This window comes from Myxine glutinosa, chromosome 8, assembly GCF_964187855.1.
Source record: "Myxine glutinosa chromosome 8, kmMyxGlut1.1, whole genome shotgun sequence".
In the NCBI taxonomy this organism is placed as follows: domain Eukaryota; kingdom Metazoa; phylum Chordata; class Myxini; order Myxiniformes; family Myxinidae; genus Myxine; species Myxine glutinosa.
The window spans coordinates 131,519,198-131,542,716 of NC_136268.1; the positions used below are offsets into that span (position 1 = coordinate 131,519,198).

Sequence of the window (23,519 nt, forward strand, 5' to 3'; positions counted from 1 at the left end):
CAGGAACTGGCGTGGCAAAAGAGGAGGCCTTTGTTTTATTGAGGCACAAGTGATATTTTGAGATGTTTCATGCAGGAATCCAAAATGCATTTTGAAAAATATTGTCAGGGGGTGTACATATATATATATATATATCTCATATTTTGGTATGACTATATGTCAGTATAACTGATTATATATATATATATATATAACCAAAAAAACACAATGACCCTATGACATGACACTAATGTCATGCACATAAATGATACTATCACTTGTTACTAAAGCATGGTGTTGGCTTAGCGGTTAGGGTGCCCGCTTGGGATCCTAGGATCCTGGGTTCGAATCCCGGTCGATCGCTGAATTAACACCAGGGGGGTTGACTCAGCCTGTCATCCTTCCGAGGTGGGCAAATTGAGTACCAGCTTGCTGAGATGAATGATCCCGGTGTGTACCCCGATTTAGAATAGGTACACCGTATCCCTGCGTCGTATCACCGTATCCGTATTATAAGTTACAGGTATTCGTAAGGTGGTTACACCGTATCCCTGCGCATTGTAAGAGGTGACCAAGGGTTGGCGTCAGGAAGGGCATCTGGCCATAAAACATTGCCTCAAACAGGGAGCCATGATTGTCATGGGGCCCGCAAGGCTAACCCCTGCTCTAGCAGGGAAAAATTGCCTTAAAAAACGATCATTCATTCACTTGTTACTAAGAGGTCATAATATACTGACATCAATATACTGCTGTAATATACGGTGTGTGTATATGTATATATATATATATATATATATTGGTATACCCACATTGAGAATTATATTTGGGATTTATTGCTCTGTGCTACCCAGTTATACAAGAGCCAGGAAAATAATGAAGTTTCATAAACATTATATGAATAAGCTGCAGTCATTTATTATGGCCGCATAATTGAGGGGGGGGGGCATGATGAACAAATTTCTCTGACCTACACACTGTGAAATGACACAAATGTGGTAAAGGGAGCACAGTGATCCACATTACACCGAAGTTTAAAATCTTGATTCTAATAATGGCATTCCATCTCTTTTGTGTCCAATTATATTTGTTCAAATAGATGAGTGCAAATGAGATTTATAATGACTGCCATGTATTCATTCACTGTATTGCAATGCACTGATGAATGAAATACATGAAGTTTGGGGGTTATATTAAATATCTTGATTTAGGTCTGGCGGGATAGCTTAGGTGTATGTGGCTTTGCCTTTGAACTTGAGCTGAACCCTAGTCTGAGTTTGAATCTCGACCTATTCCTGCTGGTGGTTCATAAGTGTGGCAAGGCATCCACATGTGCACCGTCCATAATAAGGACACTAAGTCAGAGCACACGTGTGCCAACACTAGTGGGTGTAGGTGGATGTCCAAGATGCCACGTCATCTTTCATGAAGAGTAGTCATCATCGTCACACAGAACAAAATACAAATTCCTGCCACAGTCAAACATCAGGCCCAGCCAGCTGATTACAGAAAGACAGACCATAAGCGTCCCTTCCACCACATCCCCGTCCGACTCCCTAAGGTGCGAATAATTGGGGGCGTTAAAGAAGAGGAAGATGAATTGTCTTGTGACTTGCTTGTTTTTTGTATCAAAAACTTGACATCCTTTTTTGACCTTTATCAAAGGATGTTTATAAATCACATGGAGGACAAAACGATAAACAGAAGCTAGTGTACTTATTCATAAATGAAAGGACATTAATCGTTAATAAACAAATACCGAAGATGGGATTTTAACCTAGCTTTCAAGCATCATGAGGCATTAGATCAGAAAAGAATGCTAAACAAGCCAAACAAATTATCAACTAGATATCAGCAGGGGTAGGCCTCCCCCAATGCCCGAGATCCAATTATATTTTTTATTGAAATTTGCCATAATGCCAGGGGGGTTGACTCAGCCTGTCATCCTTCCGAGGTCGGCAAATTGAGTACCAGTTCACTGGTAAATCCCCTGTGTGTCGCAAGAGGCGACTAACAGGGTTGGCGGCAGGAAGGGCATCCGGCCATAAAACATTGCTTCAAAAAGGGGACCACGGTGCCCGAAAAGGGTCAACTCCTGCTCTCCGGAGAAAAATGGCCTCTGAAGGTGGTTCATTTCAATTTGCCATAAGCAAGGCTGAGTGCGACTAAATGTATTTTATGTTGTAGGCTCCATCATGGACAATATTGTCCTCATTGAATAAAAGAGCTGCATTGATAGAAAAGTGAAGAAAGAGAGAATAGTCTAATAGTTTTTGAGGAAGTAAAAATCTGCTTTTTGAAAAGGGGAATGTCAGTCATACAGTGCATTCAGAAAGTATTCAGACCCCTTCACTTTTTTCACATTTTGTTATGTTGCATCCTTATGCTGAAATCGTTTAAATTCATTTTCCCCCTCATCAATCTGCACTCAATACCCCATAATGACAAAGAGAAAACAGGATTTTAGAAAGTTTTGCTAATTTATGAAAAAGAAAAAACTGAAATATCACATTGACATAAGTATTCAGACCTTTTGCTATGACACTTGAAATTTAGCTCAGGTGCCTCCCATTTCTCTTGATCATCTTTGAGATGTTGCGACACCTTGATTGGAGTCCACCTGTGGTAAATTCAATTGATTGAACATGATTTGGAAAGGCACACACCTGTCTATATAAGGTCTCACAGCTGACAATGCATATCAGAGGAAAAACCAAGCCATGAGGTCGAAGGAACTGCCTGCAGAGCTCAGAGACAGGATTGTGTCGAGGCACAGATCTGGGGAAGCCTACAAAAAAATCTCTGCTGCATTGAAGGTTCCCAAGAGCACAGTGGCCTCCATAATTCTTAAATGGAAGAAGTTTGGAACAACCAGTACTCTTCCTAGAGCTGGCCGCCCGGCCAAACTGAGCAATCGGGGAGAAGGGCCTTGGTAAGAGGTGACCAAGAACCCGATGGTCACTCTAGCTGAGCTCCAGAGATCCTGTGTGGAGATGGGAGAAACTTCCAGAAGGACAATCATCACTGCAACACTCCACCGATCTGGACTTTATGGCAGAGTGGCCAGACGGAAGCCAAACAGTTCCATATTGGTTGCCTAAGCCAACAGAATCTTGTTTCTCACAGTCTGAGAGTCCTTTAGGTGCTTTTTTTTGCAAACTCCAAGCGGGCTTATGTTTAACCATCAACAATTACGGAGATAGAGTGGTCAGAGAGAAAGCACAATATGAGAGAACAGAGTGAAGGAGAAAAGCCGAAAGAAGGAAGTTTGGATATCAGACCCGATGCCAAAGTCTGTCAAAGGCTTTTGAGATATCAAGGCCCACAACAAAGGATTCCCCAAAGTCTCTCAGAGAAGAGGCCCAGACATTTGTAATGTAAGGAAGGATATCACCGGTAGATCTTGCCTTGTGAAAGCCATATTGATGATCAAATAGAAGACTGAGATTCAAGATGCTTGAGGAAATGGGAATTGAGAAGACATTCAAAGACTTTGGAAATAGCGGAGTAGACACAGACCCCTCCTTTGAAGCGGATTCACGAGTGAAAGTTGTACTTTGAAATGTTATTCAACAAGAACATCATGTGAAAAATTGGGTCTCTGAGAGAAGCAAGATATTAAGAGAGGTACTTGCTAGGTGATGTTCGAAGACAGAGGAAAGATTCGACAAAATACCACAAATTTTGCTGAAATGAATTGAAAAAAAGTCACATTGATTCAACAGGCAAGGGTCTTGGGAGGGACCGATACTGCAACTGTCTGAGCCCTCTCCCCTCCCAATCAAATATTATTAACACCCCATAATGCTGGGAACTAGGGTCATTAACTTTTCAGACTTTTTCATATTTAATTGGATGTTTCTAAGGAAATGAGAGGAAAAATAAATGAAAGAGAGATAATGTAAAGGTGAGGAGTGAAAATGAGTCAGAATGTGTATGATGAAAAGTGTATGATGTTTGTTTGCAAGAGAGAGAGACTAAAGCTAGGTCAGGGGCGCCGTAAGGGGGGGAAAAGTTAGGATGATTCCAAGGGCCCTGCACTGGCAGGGGCCCTAAAAATTATGAGAACATTAGGTAAAAATGTGCACATGTGCTTCATAGGGGCCCATTGTGATAGCTTTTCATGGGGCCCAAAATCCCTGGCGGCGCCCCTGCCGGTAGCTGTAGTTTGAGTGAGACAAAGTAAGACCAGCAAACCTGACACGGAGAGTGTAAGATGGTTCCGGGCACCACTTTAACGCTCCCAAGTCAGAACGGTAGTACTACCCTGGGCGGTTGCTGTCTACAACCTACTACCTAAAAAGCCGGTCCACCCAGATGGGTGTTTTTTAGGAGACACCATCTCCTTACTGGATGGCTGCTGGCTCCCGAAGGGAGTTCATCCGCCTTTTAACAGGTATTGTTTTTAGTCCTACAGGGCGTCACAGTCACCCTCCCCACTGGCAAGCTAGTGAGGTTAGTCGGTTTAATTGCCGACTACTCAACAATGCGGCATGTAGCACTGGGTTACATGTTACCACTTACCAGTGGCAGTCAAGAGACTGACCTGACTAAAAGCTAAAGTGAAGTAAAGGGCTACAGAGAAAAAGAAGAAGAGAAAAACTGGCAAAACCTTCAACTTGTCCTGAAACAAGGAAACCACTTCACAGGACAACTGTGCAGTAGGGGTAACTGGCCATATTATTTCCAGACCACGATATAACCTTGAACTTCAACATTTTGGGATAAAGTGTAAATAAAGAAAATGTGACTTGATCTACACTCTATCGATAAAACTCAAGATCATGAAAATATGAGGAAAATTGTTCAAGTTATGATCAAAAAGGTGATTTTAGTTAATTCGGTCACAATCCGAAAAAGTAGGTAAAAAAAAAAAAAAAAAAAAATACGAAAAAGTAGGTCAAGGACAATAATCAAATATCAGGTGCACAACTTCAGTGTGGGTACACTATTACCTTGACCTTTATCGTGGAGGGGTATGATGAAAATAAAGCGTAAATGCACTTTTCTCTGGGATATCCAGAAAGGGCAATTTCGTTCCGATCATACCAACCTTAGTCGAGTTATGGTGAAAAATGTTAAATCGTCTCGAATTAGGTCATGACCTTAAAAATAGGTGAAGGTCAAAAATTTACTTCAATCCCGCATACTTTTTATTCCCATCATTGATGCAAAATTTCATTCTGGAAGTCTCAGCTGGATCCGAGACACAGCTCGGACATTGGCAGAAAAAAAGGGAAAAAACAAAAACCTAAATGGTGGGTTCAAACTCCTATGGGTTAACCAAACTATTGAGGTACCATTAAAAACTGGGGGCACTAATTGTAGAAACAAACCCCACAACAGGTATAAAGCCCTCCCTATCTTATATGGGGTGGTTTAATAAAAAAGCAAGAGGGGAGAGGTTGGGGAAATAAATGCAATTGTGATTTTAAAATATGCAAATGCTTTAAAATTGTTAAAATAACGATTTCATATTGTATGCGTTTACATTTGGATCATTCATAGGAAGAAAATAACAAAGAGACTGCATGTGAGATGGTAATGACAATTCACAAGGTACCAGAAACCCATTAAGCTAAAGGGCAAAGGTTACTTGGCCTATCATCCCTACTCTGCATACACATCTTAGCTCGCCCATCAAGTCAGGGAGAACGAATTATACAATTTATACCAAATAGGGAATTGCACTGTGATCCGGGAATACAATGGCATACTCTTTTTAAAAGACACCATGATCGAGAATCTCAATGTGAACATATGGCTTGTTTTACATCCCCAATCAAAAGACAGCATGCTCTGACAGCCATGACTGATGCTGCACTGAAAAATAGCATTTTTAGTTAAATTCACCTCTCTCAGAAGTGAAACACCAGACTTCACAACTATGGTGAGTAGCACACACTACCAAATTAGCCATCCTGCCTGGTACAGCACTAAGTATTTGAAGTTTATCTGAGGTTTATATTTATGAAGGTTATATTTATAAGTGAAATTGAATTTTTTTTTATTGTTCACTGGATTCTTTAAATATTCCACATGCGTGTCAAAATGTACATATGCAGGTATATATGTATATATGTATGTATGTAGGTATGTACTATGTATGCATGTATGTATTTTGTACTCTGTATGTACTATGTATGTATGTATGTATGTATGCACTATGTATATATATATATGTATGTACTATGTATGTATGTGTGTATGTATGTACTATGTATATATGTATGTATGTATGTATGTATGTATGTATGTATGTACTATGTATATATGTATGTACAGCAGGTATATATGTATATATGTATGTACTATGTATGTATGTATGTATGTATGTATGTACTATGTATGTATGTATGTATGTATGTATGTACTATGTATGTATGTATGTATGTATGTATGTATGTACTATGTATGTATGTATGTATGTACTATGTATATATGTATGTATATATGTATGTATGTATGTATGTATGTACTATGTATGTATGTATGTATGTAGGTATGTATGTACTATGTATGTATGTATGTATGTATGTATGTATGTACTATGTATGTATGTATGTACTATGTATATATGTATGTATGTATGTACTATGTATGTATGTATGTATGTACTATGTATGTATGTATGTATGTATGTATGTACTATGTATATATGTATGTATATATGTATGTATGTATGTACTCTGTATATGTATGTACAGCAGGTATATATGTATATATGTATGTGTGTATGTATGTATGTATGTATGTACTATGTATGTATGTATGTATGTATGTACTATGTATATATGTATGTATATATGTATGTATGTATGTACTATGTATATGTATGTACAGCAGGTATATATGTATATATGTATGTATGTATGTATGTATGTATGTATGTACTATGTATGTATGTACTATGTATGTATGTATGTATGTATGTATGTACTATGTATATATGTATGTATATATGTATGTATGTATGTACTATGTATATGTATGTACAGCAGGTATATATGTATATATGTATGTATGTATGTATGTATGTATGTACTATGTATGTATGTATGTATGTATGTATGTATGTACTATGTATGTATGTATGTATGTATGTATGTACTATGCATGTATGTATGTATGTATGTATGTATGCATGCATGGATTTATGTACGTACATATATATGTACATCTGAAAAACATAGAAAAAACAGGGCTGGCATGATCTCCACCAAATTTTGCATACGTCTTGGTAGTACTCATAGTAGCCCCTCTAGAGAGGGTGGCTTGGGGAGGGGTAGGGGCAGACGACTTGCCTATGCTCCCGAAGGCAGCGAATATTTCTGGCAATTGCAAAACCGAACACCTACTTAACAAACCAAGCTAAACAATAGAAATACATTATTTGTCTTACGGATTGGCACTTGCATTTAGCTGCCTTGTCTGGGTTTGATTCCTGACTCGACTATAAACTGCCAAACTGGTGCTCTGCAGGCAGGGACGTTGCATCATATAGTGTGCCGTCCCTCAGTTGGGTCTTAAGTCGGGTGTCCTGTCTGCTGGCATTAGTTGGTGGATGTTAAAGTTCGCACAGTGTCTTTCACAAAAAGTACGTGGGTTATCAATTTCATGTCACCTTCAGCAATATGGCAGACATGGCAAGCCAACCGGTTCATGAACGATTTTGACCAAAAACTTAGCCCACAATAAGCTGGGAATATTTGGGACTAGTAAATAATTATATTATCTTGCGATGTAACATCAGTTCATCATCAATTCCTTCGGTGAGGTTATCTTTTATTTTAAAGTTTATCTTGTTTTTTTGCAATTCTTTTGAGTGACTAACTTAAATTGGCTTTTCATGTGGCGGACATTTGGTCCATCCAAGTAAAATTTGCTAACGGTACACATGATCACAATGTGATTCAATATTACAGTGCTTGAAAAAGCATTTGTTATTCCTACAATCAAACTTTCATCCAGGCACAAGTTTTGGTTGTCCATCCCATCGTATTCATTCTTCCTTCATTCATAAAATTCTTCCTATTCATGCTTTGAGGAATCATTACATTTTCAGTGCCATAACCACCTCTGTGGATGAAATAGTTTTCACCCCTGTTTGTCTGTCTGTCTGTGATCAGGATATCTCAAAAAGTTGTGGACTGATTTGGACGAAATTTGGTGTAGAGGTTGGGCACGTGACAAGGACGAAATGATTAGATTTTGGGGAAGATCCGGAAACCGATCCATTATAAAGTGTTTCTTCAGCATTGAGAAATAGGGCAAAAAACGATACATAGCACGATATATCAAAAAGTTTTGGACTGGTTTGGACGAAACTTGGTGGACAATTTAGGTGTGTGACACGGAAGAATTTATTCGATTTTGGTGAAGATCCGGGTGAAGATCCGGATGCAGATCCGGCCTATCAGTGGGATACAAAAAATATAAACAGTTCAGTCTGGCAGAGGTATGCTTTCGACCGAATGCCGGTCTAGTTATGAATGTGACCACCTTTAGAGGCCATTTTTCCCTGCAGAGCAGGGGTTGGCCTTTTTTCGGGCACCGTGGTCCCCTTTTTGAAGCAATGTTTTACGGTCGGATGCCCTTCCTGCCGCCAACCCTGTTAGTCGCCTCTTGCGACACATAGGGAATTACCAGTGAACTGGTACTCAATTTGCCGACCTCAGAAGGATGACATTATGAGTCAAACCCCCAGGCATTAATTCAGCGATCAACCGGGATTCAAACCCAGGATCCTAGGATCCCAAGCCGCACCCTAACCGCTAAGCCAACACCAGTCTGGTCTAGTTATGAATGTAATATACTGAATATCCGTTTACAAAATATTCTGCGCAAAGTACATCACAGAAGGTTGTCCAAAATGGCAGAAGTGCACACAACGATTATGGAATGGGTTTAATTAACACCATCTTGTGTTACACGGTGATGCTGTTAAGAAATTAAAAAATAAATAAATAAAGTAATCGGCATTTATATTACATTGATAGCAAACCCTCGAGTTTAATATTGGTATAAAATTTTCACACTCTCACACAAAAAGAGTGAAATTGAACATTTTTTTGCAGCTTTGCTAATTAGCAGATACATGGAACTTGAAATTATTCCACACATGTAGATTGTACAACAGCAAATGTGGAGACAGCATCTTTGAGGAAATATTATGCAGTAAGAAGCGCACCGGTCGCTTCATCGGAACGAGCGCAAGATCACTCCTTGGGTGCAAATTTTTAATAATATTGCTTCACAATATCCATTTCTAATATTCGTACGCATGACTACATTAGTGCGATACAAACGTGTCACTGGTCTTCTATTTGCTTCGGCAAACCTTGACTGTGTGAAGGAAAAAACGATTTGACCTTCTTCACACGACAATAGTAATAAAGTGCTTCTCATGTGACTGGAGATCAATATGTGAGCTAATGAAACGAATGTTCTCCAAGAATGATTGCTGGCCTGGCTACCTGCACCGATGCAACGGGTGTTGCATGCTCCTCCGAAGCTCTATTGATGTGACCTTTATTTCATCATTTCTTTCAACTGTAAGTACAGTAGTGATTGAGATAAGTTTTGTGAGCCCTTGAGAAAAGGCATTTATTTACTGATTGAATGAGTGTTGATAGTAAGAGAATTCGGTTCTTTTCTATACAAGGCATTGATGCCGGTGGTAATTAATATAAGGCATTTCTAAAGGTTATATTGATCACACACCAATGGAAAAGTAAGAAACCAACAGTCATTTTAGTCCACTGTCATTCTGATGAGCCAATAATATTTGGATAGCTCTTTTGACACAATCACAGGAATCACCAACGAGTCATGGAATTATTGAGAGATAAAGTGGTGGCATCAAATCACAGGCATTGGAAGTGAGATGGGGTTGCACATGTTGAAAGATGGTCAAGATGTTTCAAATTCGCCAAATATCCATTGCCTATTTTATTTCTACAGACTTGGCATTTAATATGGAATATTTTTTTTTTCTTGACTTGGGTTTCCTTTCTGAACTCAGTATATCAATCTGGTGAGTTTCTTTGACGCTTCGGTGATTTCTTTGTTAAAATAACTATGTCACTGATTGTCTGTGGCAGCAAGAAGTCAATAACAGGCTTATATCACAGGTGGCGTGACAAAATGTACGGACAGGTACATTTGATGATTGGCTTCACAATCGGGTATATAAGGGTTGTTGCGTTCTGTATTAGTGGAAAACAACTGCTGCACGTCAACAAAAGTTATTGCCGCTTCCTCTGCAGATGGTCCGTCAACTCGACAGTGCTGTCTGTCATGGAGTGGTGGCTTTACGAATTTCCGGCATGAAACAGCGTGCTATTGCTCGGCAGTATGGCATCACTCAAGGTCAGGTGTCAAAGATCCCGAAAAGAAATGCTCAGAGGGGTGTCCCTACTCCAATATCGAGGCCAGGACGTCCCCGCAGAACCACAAGGAGGGATGATCGCCAGCTGCACCGGTTAGTCCGCAATGGCCGTACCACGTCAGCGAATCGGCTTAGGGCTGAGTGGCAGCAACTGACAAATGTGCCTGTATCCAGAAGGCTAGTCAACCAACGACTGGTTCAAGCAGGCTATCAAGTCAGGCGTCCCCTGAGAATGCCACGCCTGACAAGACAACACCACCAGCGCCGATTGCAGTGAGCCAGAGAGCACCATCAATGGCAGCCAGGACACTGGAATCACGTGATCTTCAGTGACGAGTCTATATTTTTGGTCTATCGTCAAGATGGCCATGTCCGAGTGCGCAGACAAGTGCATGAAGCCGACAACGAAGGTTGTATAGTGCCAAGAGTCCAAGCTGGAGGTGGTGGGGTGACCGTTTGGGCTGCTTTTCATGCAGGGGGCAAAACTGACCTGGTTGTTCTGAATGGAAACCTGAACCAGTTCAAGTACAGGGCCATTCTGGAAGAAACATTGCTTCCATTTGCTCGTGCAGCCTTTCGAGGAAACTTTGTCTTCCAAGATGACAATGCATGGCCTCATCGTACTCGCATGATCCAACACTTTCTTGCTGACCGTGGTGTAGAGCATATGGAGTGGCCTGCCATGTCGCCGGATATGAATCCGATAGAGAACTTGTGGGCAGAATTAACGTGTCAAATCGACAACTTGGACCAGCAGCCTACCTCTGTGCGTGAATTGCAGCAGGTTATTGTCACTGCATGGGAAGCGATTCCTGTCCAAACCTTGGCAAATCTCGTGAACAGCATTCCTCAACGTGTGCGTGCTCTCCTGAATGCTCGTTGGGGTTACACGACGTACTGAACTGTAATTTTACTGTCCGTAATCCCAGTCGTAATTTAACTTTTGTTTTTGCTAAAAAAAAATTTGGCTAATGTGCAAAATAAAGAAATACTTCTGGAAAACGTACAGATGTTTAACACAGTACTGTCCATGAATTGAGTTCAATATCAGTTTACATCACTTTCAAGGATCAATTTATTTGCTTCGAAATGTCAAATGTGGTTTTTGTTTCTTTTAAAGGTCACATTAACAAAATCTAGAATAATTTCAACATAATTCCAATGAACTTTTGGTTCCAAGTCAACTTGAAAAGTAAGTTCACCCCCACAAAAAAAAAAATTCCATATTAAATGCCAAGTCTGTATTTCCTTTTATAGATTACAAGAGGTTGTGGAATTAAATGACTTTTCCTGTTGTTTTTTTTTTGTATACAAGACCGAGGCTCGTGTAAGAGCTAACATCAATCACAAAAACAAAAAACAACAAACAGACACACAAAACATACATAAAAGGGAGTGGGAGACAAGATGGGGAGAGAGAGGGAAGCACACAAGCACAACAGCAGAGAACAGGGACAACGGAAGATCTGCGGGAGGGAGAGGGCTTGGGGGGAGGAGGCATGGAAAGGCGGGGGGGGGGGTGGGGGAGGGGAATGTATAAAACACATGGACACTGCTGGAAATTCCAGGAAAGAAAAAAGTCGGTATTTCAAAAAAAAAGTGGATATGGGGTGAATTAACGAGGGTAGAAGAGATCAAGGTTTTGGATGACTTCATGATTCTGGCATACCCTTGCAAGAATCTGCAGTAGAAGACCTATGCCTTCTCTATATCATATTATGTTTGGTGATCTACCATTTTACAATTGCCTTTCATTCGCTACCACTACTGCAATACCGATGTTCATCCAATAATGCTCTTCCTGTGAACCACCTAGAGCAACACCCTTCTCACTTTGTAACTGTTGCCACACTCTCTGTAACTGTTGCTCCATATCTTTGCAGCTCTTCTACTCTCTTAGCCCTTTCAAAGTTTCCATCCTCGACCATCGCATATTATCACTCAAAACTGCTCATGGCTTTTCTAATCCCACGAAACTTGTCCATTTGTCTCCTTAATATGATCCTGTTCTCTACTATGTCAACTTTAACAAAGAGAACTTTTATGTTTTAAAGAAGAAACCATGAATACCAGGCTATGAAGGCAGGTACTTGAATAGACAACACCTGACTCGGGTCTGCACAGTTTCTGCAGATGCACACAAGTACCTGCTGTAGTACCCCTTCCCTCCCATTAGATCAGTGCAGAAATTTCGTAAATGTTCCAAAACTCAAAAACATGCTCTTTTTCAAATGTGCTGCAGGATCTTTAACACACCCTAACAAGTGCTAACAAATGGGACAGCCAGCTTATGGCACACATTCTGAAGGCGTATAAATTGTAAATTCACAGAGCAAATGAATGCTTTATTTACAGAGAAATGCTAGATACTTCGCTTATTCTCATACAATCATTTACATGTATTCTCTTCTCCATATTATTTTCCACATTGTCTAAGGACCATGAAAGATAATGAAAGAGCCGGATGTTTGAAAACAACCCAAAGAGACTCTACCGTGAATGAGGGAATTGGATGTAGAATGTCATCCCCTGCTGAAAAAGATGAACTGGAACAATTCTACAATTGTTTTTCAGATTTGCGTCAGTTTTTTCTTTGTTTCAATTGTTCCAGAATTGTTCCAGAATTGTTCCATCTGCAAATTTATGAAGATCGAAAATAACACAATGAGGCGGTGAAATGGATTCGAAACCCGGAAGAGAAGAAGCAACATCTCAAGGAAATGACCCCCAGTAATAAATGAGGCACAAAAGATAAGACAACAACTTGAAAAAATGCAAAACTTCAAAAGCCCTGGCCCAGATGAGATCCCAAACTTCTGGTTGAAGCAATTTGATGCACTCCACCTTCACTACGTACGATCATTCAATGAACTTATCCAAGGGGATCAGGAAATGGATGAATGACTCACAGAAGGTAACACCTTCCACATCACAAAATCTGAAGAGAACCAACTACCTCAAAAATATCAGCCAATAACCTGTCGATCAACAACATACAAACTTTTAACAGGAATCATCACAGAAACGATGGACCACCACATAACACAACAAGGAGGCCTACAGACAGAACAGAAGGGATACAAGAGAGGATGTCATGGAACAATAGACCATTTAATACTAAACAAGGCCATACTCAAAAATTGAAATACGAGACGAAGCAAACTGTCGACAGCATAGATAGATTATAAAAAAAGCTTTGGACAGTGTCCCACATTCATGGATGACAAAGTGCATGCAAATGTACAAGATCAAACACCAAATAATCAAGCTCATTGGGAAAGCCATGGCTCTATGGAATACCACATCGTGAATACCTGCAGCACTCGGTGGAAAGATCAAAATACCAGGAAGGAAAACATGATGCGGGATCTTCCAAAGAGAAAGCCTTTTGCCCCTCCTGTTTTGCCTGGATCTGGACCCACTAAGTAACCTCATCAATGTCAAGGTCAAAAATCGCATAGAAAAGCAATAGGGCAAATTCCATAAAAATCCCATAAGAAATTGGACCAGTAGGCTTTAATGGTTTCAATAAGGAAAGTGAAATACTGGACCAGTAGACAATACCAATAAAAAACAAAAGGTCAATGGGACCAATAAGAGGCCAATAGAAAACCAATACATAAATGAACAGGATTGAAAATAACCAATCGAGATATGTGGGGAAAAAATAACATGCTCAGAATTGGGAATTTAACCCAGGTCCTCTGGTGAACTGCACTAGTTTATGTGAACTGTACTATACAATATAAAAACATACAATTCAATATGGAACTGTGTGTTTTGCATTTGTTTATAACAACATATAATTAAAGTATTTTGGTTGGTCTATGCTGTATGGGTTTTCAAACCAGTTAACTCTAATGGTTTCTGCAGGACCAATTGACCTTAAAGACTCCTATTGGATTATATGGGTTTCAGACCAGTTGCATCTAATGATTACCACTGGTTTTTCTATTGGTTTCAACCAAATCTGGTTAGATTTGTACTGGAAACTCTACTGGTTCCTGTAGAAACCAATATAAACCGTGATTACGAATAGAGACCCATAAAAAGTCCTACTCGTCTCTTTTGGTTTATATGGGATTTTCGACCTGGGTGAGCAATGACACGGATACCTGTATACCATGTATATATATAAAAAAATACAGCCTAACATCCAATAAAAGAACGTCCAAAAAACGAAAAGATAATACATCTACAGCACATCGGTGATATAAAACTATTTGCACCGAATGACAAAACTTTGGGAGAACAACTGAAATTAGTGAATGGCACTCTGATGACATCCAAATGGGATTTGCCCTAGATACGTGTGCCAAGTGCACATTCGTGCAAGGTAGACCAACAAAAACAGACAACATAAAATGGACAATGGACCTATATACAATAATACAGGAGCTAGACAACAAAGCATCATACAAATACATCAGAGTAGAAGAGGGCCATCAAATATATCACAAAAATGCACAAAACAATTACTAAAGATTACCAGCATAGAACAAGTCTGATCCTGAAATGTATCTCACCCCAAAAAACAAAATCAAGCCATTAAACAACTTGCAATACCAGCATCCCAATACAGCTGCAGAATAGTAAACTGGCAACAAGCAGAAATGATCAAAATAGAAATGAAAACAAGAAAACTTCTCACGATTCACAAAAAAATCAGTTTTACAAAAATCATTTCATTAAAAAAAAAGGAGTGCAACATCTCCAGAATGTACCTGCCGAGGAAAGAATGAGGTAACAGCCTGATGGAACTCAATCATGTGCACAGAACGACGACTGTAAGATTAGCGGAACACGTGAAAAGTTCAACATACTGCAGAATACAATTTGTGTACAACGACAAACCACAAAGTTATCTCTTACTCACCTTGCAAAAAACTTCCAAAAACAGGTGCAAATAGAAGATGTCACACATGAAACGAAAAAAAAAACAAAGACAGTCCCAACAATTGCAAAAAAAAAGACCAAAATAAAAATATAAGACAAAATATCAACAGATATATCTGGTTATATATCTGGTATACAGATATAAAAAAACAACAAATACAGTCCCAACAATGGCAAAAAAAAAAAGACCAAAATAAAAATATAAGACAAAATATCAACAGATATATAATAACAATCGGGAGAAAGACAAAAGAGCAGAAAATATTGTTACATTTGTAGGGGGTAGATGAAAGAATAAGGTAGGGAAGGTAGAACTGTATAGGATCTAGCTTGGACCGTGTGACGCGTAGAAGAAATCTCGATGTACAGTAAGTAGGGAAACTGTAACTTAAGGTTTAAATGTTCTTCACACGGTGGGTGAAGCAATGCTAATTAGTGGTAGGGATTAAGGATAATTTTCCCCAGTGCGTGTTTACCCTCTGTAATCTTTCCTTTTACATTTTACTGCCACGGCGGCCATGAAAGCCTCCTTTGAATTGCATTTACAACCGAGAACTACAAGCAAGCAGGTTCCCGGACACTAAGCCCCGCCTCAATGGACCTCATAGGTGAAAGCCCCACCGACGAGAGGCAGATAAATATGACGGTCGTCAAGGAAGGCCATGAGACCACGCCCCGAGGGACGTGATTGGCCTGTGGGACGTGGGCGGGGGGAACTGGGAGGGAAACAGCCCGATTAGCTCTCGAGAGAAACGAAGAAGAGTCGGTTGCTTTTCCTCGGGGAAAAAGGGCACTATCTCGCCGATCGTGCAGTGGTCATGTTAGGCGTATGTTGGACTCACCAAGGAGCTCTGGACTGCGTTGGCAGTGTTTTGGCAGGTTTTGCAAAGTGTTTCAGGAGCTTTCGGCGACTGCTGGGCTCGTGGTGGGCCAAAGGCCGTGCTGTTCGCCACAAGGATGAGGAGGTGGAGCGAAGGAGGCCGTCTTGGCTACTTTCCTCACGCCAGGGCGTTTGACGCACGGCGCTGATGCCTTTTTGGGACACTCCGGCATGGGAGGCATTGGACCGGACCATCGCTATCGTCTTTACAAGATAACTCGTTAGGACGAGCTAAGTGAACTAAAATGACATTTCATCTTTCCCCTGTGTTTCCGTTTTTAAGTCAGAGTGGGGAGGGTCCCTCAAAGTAGAGAATTTAGATTTTAATTCAACATTTATTTTCTCCTTCATTTATTTTCATTATATTATTAGATTGCTGAATTTATCATAGTGTTTGCATGTTTTGTGGTTTCAGAATAAACCTGTGTTTTTCGTTCAGATAAATGCCTTGCAGATTTCCATCTCGCGCGTGCGATAACCGCCATATTTGGCTGCCACCTCAGGAGTTAAAGCTGGTTTGGTTATCCGTCATCAGGCGGTCTTAATCGCCGGTGATGTGACAATATAAAAAGGAATTGGACAGATTGGGGATAGACAAAATAAGGAATGGAATGAACTGGAATGGCTAAGAAGAGGTCAGCTCAACACGGACAGAGAACGAATCATTATAAATGCCAAGACCAGGGACATTACACAAATGGCTTTTACAAATGGCAAGACTGAGTCAATAGGACAAGTTTAGGTTCTGCAAGTAGCACAGATATGCAAATGCACAAAAAGAACCTCACAAAGATCTGCCAACTCACACTGTGTGCAATAAATAACATGGAAATCAGGAAATGAACAGAAAGCATGAGTCACCTCCTATCAGGATGTAAAAAGCTCATATCAGAACAGCTGTACACCCAAATACACAACAAGGTAGGTAGAGTAATCCAGTGGAACCTCTGCAAAAACTTCATTATCACAGTCCAGGACAACTCATCGAAACATGAACCAAAATAAATAATTGAGAACAAGGAAGTAATGCTCACATATGACCTGATGATCCCATCGAGCATGAACATTAAAAACAAAGCACTGCAACGAGTTATAGTACTTAAGTAGAAAAAGGAAAAGAAGACATTGCTAATTGAGCTTTCAGTACCCAGTGATTTTAGTCGAAATAGCATGGACATCAAGAAAATGAACAAATATCAAGAACTGAAGAATTAAATCTTCTCTCTCTCTCTCTCTCTCTCTCTCTCTCTCTCTCTCTCTCTCTCTCTCTCTCTCTCTCTCTCTCTCTCTCTCTCTGGTGTGCTTCCCTCTCTCTCCCCATCTTGTCTCCCACTCCCTTTATCTTATGTTTTATGTGTCAGTTTGTCTTTTTGTGATTAATGTTAGCTCTTACACGAGCCTCGATCTGATATACAATTTTTTTTTTTTAAATCTTGAAAGCTGAAGAGTTCTGAAATTGTACCACTGATAATTGGAGAATGATAAAGAGCAACCTCACAAAGATCCACCAAACTATCCCCGGAAACATTACCACAACCAAATTACAGTTGGAGACTGTGCGGGGCCTGGTCATGATCCTGAAAAGAGCCCTCGGAACAAAACTCTGAGTATAACACAAATTCACGACTTCGTCCAAGATTAGAGATCCTTTACAGAAAGGTGGATACTTCAATCCTGGGAGCACTGCGTCCTACCTTTTTAAACCAAATATGGAGAGAACAATGAATGCTGCACACACACACACACACACACACACACACACACACACACACACACACACACACACACACACACACACACACACACACACACACACACACACACATCGAGGATTTGTGCCATGTGTGGCGGCTTCGGCGTGCACGGTGGCTTTCACAGGGCGGAGGGCCATGCACGTCGCACCCGAGGTTGTGTGGATTCTCTGGGACGAGGCCTGGCATGGTAGCTTGCTGCGTTTCTCCAACTTTGTCATGCTGGGAGTGGGGACCCGGAATTTGGCGACGCCTGTCTAATGATGTCGCTTTCTCTCCCCAGTTAACACTTTTAGGGAGAAATTTGTGGTGGTTAATGTTTCCACAGTGTCCTTTGTGAAAAGTAAGCCAGTTATCACCGGCACCCTGGCCAAATTACAAATTACTACTCCAATATGTCGGGGCAATGCATCAGTGGGCCAGCCACGCTCCAAGCAATGATGCAACCAGCATCCACAGGCTTCATACAAAATAAATAAAAATGGAGAAATTAAAAATCAATGTCCATTTCCTCAAGGAAAGATAAATAGAATGACTCATCAAGTTTCACCTGATCGTGTTGACAAACAGACGCAATCTCTTTTTGGAAGAACACCATTATCGACTTACATTGCGTGCAATGTTACATCATGACAACTCAACTCCTAAAATAGAATAACCGTATTAAACACCTGGAACCATGTAAGAGGGGAGTATAAAATGTGTCAGACCCCCCGAAAAAAAATAATTATACGAGTATATATATTTTCACCCACAGAATCTTGTTTCTCACAGTCTGAGAGTCCTTTAGGTGCTTTTTTGCAAACTCCAAGTGGGCTTTCATGTGTCTTTCACTGAGGAGAGGCTTCCGTCTGGCCACTCTGCCATAAAGCCCAGATCGGTGGAGTGTTGCAGTGATGGTTGTCCTTCTGGAAGTTTCACATATCTCCACACAGGATATCTGGAGATCAGCCAGAGTGACCATCGGGTTCTTGGTCACCTCTCTTACCAAGGCCCTTCTCCCCCGATTGCTCAGTTTGGCCGGGCGGCCAGCTCTCGGAAGAGTCCTGGTTGTTCCAAACTTCTTCCATTTAAGAATTATGGAGGCCACTGTGCTCTTGGGAACCTTCAATGCAGCAGAATTTTTTTTGTCGGCTTCCCCAGATCTGTGCCACGACACAATACTGTCTGAGCTCTGCAGGCAGTTCCTTCGACCACATGGCTTGGTTTTTGCTCTGATATGCATTGTCAGCTGTGAGACCTTATATAGACAGGTGTGTGCCTTTCCAAATCATGTCCAATCAATTGAATTTACCACAGGTGGACTCCAATCAAGGTGTACAAACATCTCAAAGATGATCAAGAGAAATGGGAGGCACCTGAGCTAAATTTCAAGTGTCATAGCAAAGGGTCTGAATACTTATGTCAATGTGATATTTCCGTTTTTTATCTGTAATAAATTTGCAAAACTTTGTAAAATCCTGTTTTCTCTTTGTCATAATGGGGTATTGAGTGTGGATTGATGAGGGAAAAAATGAATTTAAACGATTTCAGCATAAGGGTGCAACATAACAAAATGTGAAAAAAGTGAAGGGGTCTGAATACTTTCTGAATGCACTGTACACATATGCTACATACGGAAGATGGAGTTCACTCAAAGCCAAAATACATATCAATATAAATCCGAAAAAAAAATTTAATAATAATAATACATTTATTTTATATAGCGCTTTTCAAGAAGCCCAAAGGCACTTTGACAGAGTACAAAAAAACAAGTGCCAAAAGATAAAAATCAATAGGTAAATAATCAAAGCAAAAGGAAGGAGAAGGAGAAGAGATAGTCAGGGGTTAAATGCTGTGGGTTAAATGTTAAATGCAGTGTTGAACAGGTGGGTCTTGAGTGATGTTTTGAATGTGGTGAGTGAGGAGGAGTCTCTGATACTGTGAGGTAGTGCGTTCTAGAGGGTGGGAGCAGCGATGGAGAAGGACCTGTCCCCCCAGGATCTGAATTTGGTCCGGATGGGGGGGGGGGGGGGTCAGGAGGTTGGTACCAGCAGAGCGGAGGTTGCGGGTGGGAGTGTGTCTGGAGAGGAGGTCAGCCAGGTAGGATGGGGCCTGGTTATGGAGGGCTTTGTAGGTCAAGAGGAGGATTTTCTACTGGATTCTCTGGGGGATGGGGAGCCAGTGAAGCTTGTAAAGGATGGGGGTGATGTGGTCACGGGTCCGGGAATGGGTGAGTAGACGGGCAGCGGAGTTCTGAATGTATTGGAGTTTATTGGTGATTATTGAGGGCGAACCAAAGAGGAGGCTGTTGCAGTAGTCAAGACGGGAGGTGATGAAGGCGTGGATGAGGGTTTCTGCAGCCTTGGAGGAGAGGGATGGACGGAGACAGGCGATGTTTTTCAGGTGAAAGAAGGCTGTTTTTGTGATTTGTTTCGTGTATTTGTCGAAGGAGAGGGTTTGGTCAAAGATGATGCCAATATTCCGGCTGTGAGGGGAGGTGGATATTGGGAAACCGTCGATGTTGAGGGCAAAGTTATGGGTGGATTTGGTGAGCGTTTTTGGGCCAATGATGATTATTTAATATTTATCATAGTTAAGTTTGAGGAAGTTGATTTGAAGCCAGGATTTTATTTCAGTGATGCAGTTTGTCAGGATAGAGTGGGTGGTGGTGGAGATGGACTTGGTGGAGATGAAAAGCTGGATGTCATCGGCGAAGCAGTGGAATTGGAGACCATGACGGCGGATTAAGTGACCAAGGGGGGACAGGTACAGGATGAAGAGGAGGGGGCCAAGAACTGAACCTTGGGGGCGGGGAGCATTGGGGGATTTGCAGTTATTGATGGAGATGAACTGGCGTCTGTCAGAGAGGTATGATTTGATCCAAGAGAGGGCAGTGCCGGTAATGTTAAAGGTGGTTTCAAGTCGGGTGAGGAGGATGGTGTGATTGATGGTGTCAAAGGCGGCGTTGAGGTCGAGGAGGATGAGAATGTTGAGGTTGCCAGCGTCAGAGGAGAGGAGAAGGTCATTGGTGATTTTGAGGAGAGCAGTTTCAGTACTGTGGTTGGAGCGGAAATCCGGATTGGAATGTTTCATACAGGTTATTGGCAGAGAGGTGATGTTTGAGTTGAGTGGCTACAGCGCGTTCCAAAACTTTTGACAGAAAGGGTAGGTTGGAGATGGGTCTGAAGTTGTTTAGGGTGTCAGGGTTGAGTCCAGGTTTTTTCAGAATGGGGGTAACAGCAGCAATTTTGAGGGATGGTGGGACGATGCCTGTAGACAGGGAGGAGTTTATTGTTGCAGTGATAAGTGGAGAGAGAGCAGGAAGGGAGGCCTTGACAAAGCTGGAGGCGATGGGGTCAAGAGTGCAGGTGGCAGTTTTCATTCCTATGAGGAGTTCAGAGAGGTCAGTAGGGGAGACTGGGGAGAACTGAGACAGGGGTTGGCAGGGTAAGGGGGGGGGGCAGGTGGTTTGAGGGGGAGCAGGTGCGGTGGTGGTTAAGCTGCTTTAGATGTTGTCAATTTTGCTTTGTAAGAATGAAAAGAAGGAGATGCAGTTGTCTACTGTGAATGACTGGGTGGTGGTGTCCAGGGGGCTGAGGAGTTTGTTTATTGTAGAGAAGAGTGCTTTTGGGTTTCCAGAGCCAGAGTGGATAATTTGAGAGTAGTAGGCGGAGCGGGCGCAGGAGAGGGCATCTTTGTAGTGTTGTAGGTGGTCCTTGTAGGCTTGGGAGTGAATTGTGAGACCTGTTTTATTGCGGAGTCTTTCAGGTTGGCGAGCACGAGTTTTCATCAGGCGGAGTTCAGGGGTAAACCAGGAGCAGAATGGGTGAAAGAAACTGTTTTGGTTTTTATAGGCGCAAGCTGGTCAAGGCAGGAGGAGAGAGTGTGGTTGTAGCAGTCAGTGAGGTCAGAAGGGGTGTGGAGGTCAACGAAGGGAGAAGTGGACATTTTTTCAGAGAGTGTGGATGAGAATGAGGTCGGTGAAAGAGTGTTTAGCTTACGGAAGTTGATAGTGCGATAATGCCTTGGTGCAGGGGTGGGGATGTTGATGGTCATAGTGATGGCTAAGTGGTCAGAGAGGGTGAGGTCGGAGGCAGAGAGATGGTGCAAAATTAATCCAGTAGAGCAGACAAAGTCCAGAATGTGCCCACGGTTATGGGTAGGAAAGTTGACATGTTGAGTGAGGTTAAAGCAGGTGAGTAAATCAGTGAAGTCAGTGGTTATTGTGGAGTCAGTGGAGTCCATGTGGATATTGAAATCACCAAGGAGGAGGATTGAGGGGGAGAGGGAACATAGCTGGGTCAGAAAGTAGGAGAAGTCAGACAGGAATGATGGGTGTGGTTTGTGAGGGCGGTAGACGACAGCCATGCCTGACTGTGTGTGACCATCGAGTTTAAAAGCCAGGTGTTCAAATGATGGAGCAGATGAGATGGAGATGAGGCTGGTCTTGATGTCCTGTCGGTGAATTACGGCAATTCCACCACCTCGGCCCTCCGAGCATGGTTTATTGATGTAAGAATATCCATTGGGTGTAGTGAGGTTGAGTGAGAAGTAGTCCAGTGGTTGTTGCCAGGTTTCAGTGAGACAGAGAAAGTCCAGTTTATTATCCACAATATAGTCGTTCAGGATGAGGCTTTTGTTGTTGAGGGACCGGGTATTGAACAGGGTGAGCTTGATGTTGCTTTGTACGGTGGGGATGAACTCAGGTGATTTAGCCAGGGTTTGCAGACAGGAGGTGCGATCGTGTGCGTTGCTGTGACCAGGTGCGCTGGGACAATGAGTGGGAGTGCGCTGAGCCGATCAGAGTACGGGAATGAAGTGACCTGATTGTAAGTAAACAAACTTACGACCGGAGCCTCTATGAATGTATCTGGGTCGTCGCAGGAGTCCGTGGTATTTGATTGCAGAGATGCATGATGGGGTGGAGTGAGTATTGAGCAGAAGAAGCCTTGCGGCGGAGTACCTTAGAGCCATGCCAGGCAGGAGCGAAGGGACGAGTAAGAGGCCAAGGTCGAGGAGGACGAGTAGGCCTTGCCGCAGCGGCAAACGACCGCAGCCGCTAATCAAGACAGCAAAGGCCGCAGCGGCAAACGACCACAGCCGCAAGCCAAGACAACAAAGGCCGCAGCGGCAAACAACCGCAGCCGCAAACCAATACCGCAGCGGCAAACAGCCACAGCCGCAAACAACGGCCACAAACAACGGGAGCGGGCCTGAGGAAACAGTGGAAGAGCCGGGCAGGCGGAGCCAGGAGCAGAGCCGGGACCGAGCAGAGGGCAGACCCAACGGTCAAAAAGCCGCCACGCCCACCAGAAAAGCAGACTATGTACAATGACCCAGTCGGAGAAGCGGCGAACAAGTAACGCCAGCGTCCTCTCCAGACCGGACAGGAAGCGGATAGTTGTTGATCTAAATGCAAGATTAGCGTGTTTTCATCTTGTTTGTAAAATTTATGGATGTTGTTTGCCTTTCGCAAGTAAATTCTAGATATCTCTTGGTATTAAGATGGAAAACACTTGTATAACCTGGGAAAACTGATCTAATGAAAGAAATTTATGCCGTTTAATGCCAAAGAACAGATAACAAAGTTATGACTTAATAAGTGAAATTTTCCACCTTCAGGCATTCATTGTTGGCGACAACA

The 23,519-nt window shown here is 41.9% G+C and overlaps 1 protein-coding gene across 1 annotated transcript in view; it reads right to left on the bottom strand.

Annotated features, from left to right (window-relative positions):
* Positions 1–23,519, bottom strand: part of LOC144893331 (uncharacterized) — a 342,642-nt gene that overhangs the window by 97,369 nt on the left and 221,754 nt on the right. The gene's annotated exons all lie outside the window — the stretch shown is intronic.